At 43.2% G+C, this 4561-nt stretch overlaps 1 long non-coding RNA gene across 2 annotated transcripts; it reads right to left on the reverse strand.

Moving 5' to 3' along the window:
- Positions 1–1015: 1015 nt before the first annotated feature.
- Positions 1016–3790, reverse strand: LOC125752480 (uncharacterized). 2 transcript variants are annotated; one of them, XR_007402050.1, is made up of 3 exons: positions 3649–3790; positions 3363–3569; positions 1016–3260 (listed from the first exon to the last, which is right to left on the reverse strand). It is a non-coding gene; the product is annotated as an uncharacterized LOC125752480 (long non-coding RNA). The 2 variants fall into 2 exon arrangements; XR_007402051.1 differs by having other exon boundaries at positions 3335–3569.
- Positions 3791–4561: the final 771 nt, after the last annotated feature.

The following is a 4561-nucleotide window of genomic DNA, read 5'->3' on the forward strand; positions in this document are numbered from 1 at the left end:
TTTTTTTTTTAGCTTAAGAAAAATATAGTCCTGTTATAGTCTCACAACAACTGTAGTGTTATTTATATGGTTTTTATAAGGAGACAGGCTCAAAGGCTCACCAAGGTCACGGAGCACTGTGTCTTTCTGATCAACTCTTTGGTCAAACTGTTAAGGTGAGTGTTGCATTTCATTGTGTTTCTAGAGGACAGCAAGCAAGCTTCATTTGCTGAATGAGGCCAGAACAAGTTCAAGGAACACATTATCAAAACCAACATGAAGAAGCTAGATTGTTCCATTATCAGAGATAGAAAAGCCGTAATAATAAAACCTTAATATAAACACAGGCAGTCTAACTCCAGAGACCATATACAGAAAATTGCAGCAAGAGAAAAAGAAGAGATCCTGAAGTTGACGAGTGCTATAAATAGACTAGTCAGCCCTGCCCTGTCACAGGATAGGATAAACACACCCTCCCAAGTGCCACCTGCAGCCTAACTTTTCTGCCGCAGTTTAGGGATCCTTCCCACCCATCAACTCTGAGACTTCGGGGGATTTCACCCAACACCGTTTCCGACATCCATATGCCCAGGGAGCACTTTATTTTCTGCTAAGAGACTCCGGACAATTCCAATGACTAATGCATGTGAGTCTAATTCAGGCTTTGCTGGCTGAAACCTGACTACAGTGACATTTATATGCCATAATATACGCAACCGATGCACTCAGCAATGCTCCTTCCTCACCCCCAGCCTCTTGGAATGTGCAAAATGTGCCTGTTAAGTATCATAATCCTTTTTACTTTGAGTTCCTTTTCCCCTGGAGCCTTGCAAGTGCTCTCCGCTAATGGTCTATTTTTAAGGATCTCCTTGAGACAGGAGATGACACCCGGGCCTTACATCTAATGGCATCAGAGCCTGTCCCCGTTTCAAACATTTCTAATATGCTCAGAAAGCGGCCCTGAAAAATGGACTATCTTTACCCTTGGTTTCTCATGTGCCCTAGGGAAGTCCTGATTTAGAAGATGCCCCTCTCACTTAAGCTGCTACTGCTGATGGCATATCTGACTGTGAGCTGGTGTCTAATATCCCTGAAGTGGGCCATCAGCCTTTGACCCATGTCCTAGCCTCTTCTGGATAAATGTGTGGTTTTTCAGGGCTCTAAAAGGAGAACGATAAAGAGCACAGACTAAACATTTCAGAATTGTAAAAAAGAGGAAGAATCAGACATTTTATCTTCAAATATTAATCACTTTTATTTATTTTTTTTAAAAGATTTTATTTGTTCATGAGAGGCACAAAGAGAGAGGCAGAGACACAGGCAGAGGGAGAAGCAGGCTTCATGCAGGGAGCCCAACATGGGACTCAATCCCAGGTCTCCAGGATCATGCCCTGGGCCAAAAGAAACGCTTAACTGTTGAGCCACCCAGGCATCCTAAATATTAATCATTTTTAAATGTGCAATTCGAAGGATGCATTTGTCCTGCTTGACAGGCCTTGCAAGGAAACCTCCTTTCCTTCCTTCTCTTCCTGGTTTCCCTTCCAGCTATTAGATCAAGCCAGAGGCGAAGCTCCATTGAGTGAAACTGCTAGAAAATCTTATGATTCACTCGGTGAGTGATTCTGAATTAATAGTTAATCTGGTGGTTGGTGTTAGTTTTTCTTTTTCTTTTTTTAAATTTTTTATTTATTTATGATAGTCACAGAGAGAGAGAGGCAGAGACATAGGCAGAGGGAGAAGCAGGCTCCATGCACCGGGAGGCCTGATGTGGGATTCGATCCCGGGTCTCCAGGATTGCGCCCCGGGCCAAAGGCAGGCGCCTAACCGCTGCGCCACCCGGGGATCCCTGTTGTTAGTTTTTCTACCGGGTTGTAAGTTTCTAACTCTTGAGATGCCAGGCAAAACCACTTGTGAGAGAAAGCAAAGGAGAAAAGGATGAAGAGTCTGAGATGTGCTTTCTGTGCTGGGGCCCTTTCTGTCTTCATACCACGGGAAACAGAAGAATCATCAAAAACCCATTTATGAAAATAGTGAAAGGGAATAAAGGGGAAAGGAGAAAAAATAAGTGGGAAATATCAGAAAGAGAGACAGAACATGAGAGACTCCTAACTCTGGGAAACGAACTAGTGGTGGTGGAAGGGGAGGTGGGCAGGGGGTGGGGGTGACTGGGTGGCAGGCACTGAAGTGGGCGCTTGATGGGATGAGCACTGGGTGTTATTCTGTATGTTGACAAATTGAACACCAATAAAAAATAAATTTATTTAAAAAAAAACATTTATGATTAGTGGTAGTGGAACCAGGAGCTTTGGGGGATATCAGTCCTGCACAAAGGCCAGGAGTGGCGAATCTCGATAAATTTTGCAAAAAAAAACCCCACAGGATTTTAAAAAGTTGAAATACAGTGTCATATATTAGTTGCTAAACTCATATGGCCCTACTTAAGGTAATTTTAAAAAGTATATGTTAGGGACATCTGGGCAGCTCAGTCAGTTAAGCATCTGCTTTCAGCTCAGGTCATGATTCCAGGGTCCTGGGACTGAGTCCTACATAGGCTCCCTGCTCAGCGGGAAGCCTGCGGCTCCCTCTGCCTGCCACGCCCCCTGCTTGTGCGAGCTCTCTCTTTCTCTCTCTGACAGATAAATAACAAATCTTAAGAGAAAGTAAATGTTATAAGGAAAAATTCCCTTTAAGTTTAAAAAGACTTATACATATGCAGGAATGAACTTTTTTTGGGGGGAAATTGCCAGAACCACAACATGTTACTGGTCCATGTTATGCTGATTAATGTCTGCTCAATGAGAGAAATTCAAGGGTAAGATATTCAGTGAACTGACCACATTGGACTCGAGGATTTCCCCCAGGACATTAAGTTCTTACTGTCACCTAAGGTAGCCACCCAGGAGAAACTTGTACTATCTGTGCTTCTTCACCAGGGGCAGAGAGGACCCAATGAGAGTACAGATTTCCCTAGCTATCTGAAACTAGAATGTTCTTATGAAACCTTCTGAAAGCAGGAATGGCATAAATTGAAGAAGCTATTACCATTAATTTACATGGTAAATTTATTGAGCATTCCCAGACCAAAAACATAACTTCTCTTGGGCTTTTCTGACACCTGAGAACACATCTTGCTAACAGATGCACAAAATAGATCAAGATAAAGCACAGATGCTCACAGACATCGTTGAAAGAGAGGCGGCTTGATACAGAGAGGTAGCTCCCAGGGAAGGAGCCTGGTGGGCCCTCTCGCTGCTAGGTGCATGCTGCTGCTACACGCCTCACTGCAAAACAAATGCCGAACACTATTTTCACCTTTCACCTTTTTTCCTAAAAGCAAAAATCCCCTCTCAATTACCTTCGATTAGCAAAAACCGGTACTTAACATAGCTCTTTCGTAAAAGTGGTGTGATGTGCACTTTCGAACAGCTGGCAATGCCTGTGTGACAGGAGTGGTGACAGGAGCGATACATGAAGGGGCTTGAGTGGAGCCGGCACGTGAACTCACACAGAAGCCTCCTCTGAGTTTTTTACTAGACTTGCCTTCCTCCTCTGCTCCAGCACATCCGTGATGCAATTTGGTTTCCCTCTTTCTGCAATGAGATCCATCCAAGTGGCCACCAGGTGTTTATTGCATTTACTGCTCTAAAGCAGACAAATCAATCCATTTACCTGCTCTGCAAACACTGTGACTTAAGAGGTGCCTGGGGGGCTCAGTCAGTTCAGATCCAGCTCTTGATTTTGGCTCAGGTCTTGATCTCAGGGTTATGAATTTGCACCCCACAGTGGGGTCCACACTGGGCTTGGATTGGAACCTACTTAAAAAAAGATAACTGTGATTTAGGGTTGTGCTAATAGAACATGTAAATCTCGGGAGCTTCCTCGTATTCAGAAGCAGAGGAGAAAGTCATGCTATATTTAATAATCATGTTTTTATTATATAGCTCTATACTATTTACAACATTATTTTGGGGGGCTTGCTTTAGCAGTGCATAAATTAAATTTTTTTTTTTTTTTTACCAGCATCATATTAATTGGCAGGCAGCCTTGTTTGGTGGGGAAGACACGCTTTGGAGTAAAACAGACCTGTATTTTAATTCTGGTGCTTCTATCAGCAACTCTGGAACCTCACGAGCTGAACACTTTACCCCTCTAATCTCTGTCCCTCATTAGTAAATGTGGGTGATGCTACCCAACTATGAGGAGTGAAAGTGATACCACTTTCAAGTTCTCAGTAGAGTGGCTGGTCTGAGGAACACACTTTGAGAAACGGAGACCTAGTGACTATTATCATCATACTGTATTTTGTTTTCTTAAACAGGACATAAACCTCCCATTCACACTGATGTATCTTGCTTTTATTTTTTTATTACTACCAGAATTTAAAAATTACTTTCTTGACAAAATCTCCTGTCTTCAGTTATTAGTGTTTTTTTCTCCCTTATGAACAGAATTTTTATAAATTTTATAAGTTCTGGGATCCCTAGGTGGCGCAGCGGCTTAGCGCCTGCCTTTGGCCCGGGGCTCGATCCTGGAGACCCGGGATCGAATCCCACGTCGGGCTCCTGGTGCATGGAGCCTGCTT

The sequence above is a fragment of the Canis lupus genome, chromosome 14 (genome assembly GCF_003254725.2).
Source record: "Canis lupus dingo isolate Sandy chromosome 14, ASM325472v2, whole genome shotgun sequence".
Classification (NCBI taxonomy): domain Eukaryota; kingdom Metazoa; phylum Chordata; class Mammalia; order Carnivora; family Canidae; genus Canis; species Canis lupus.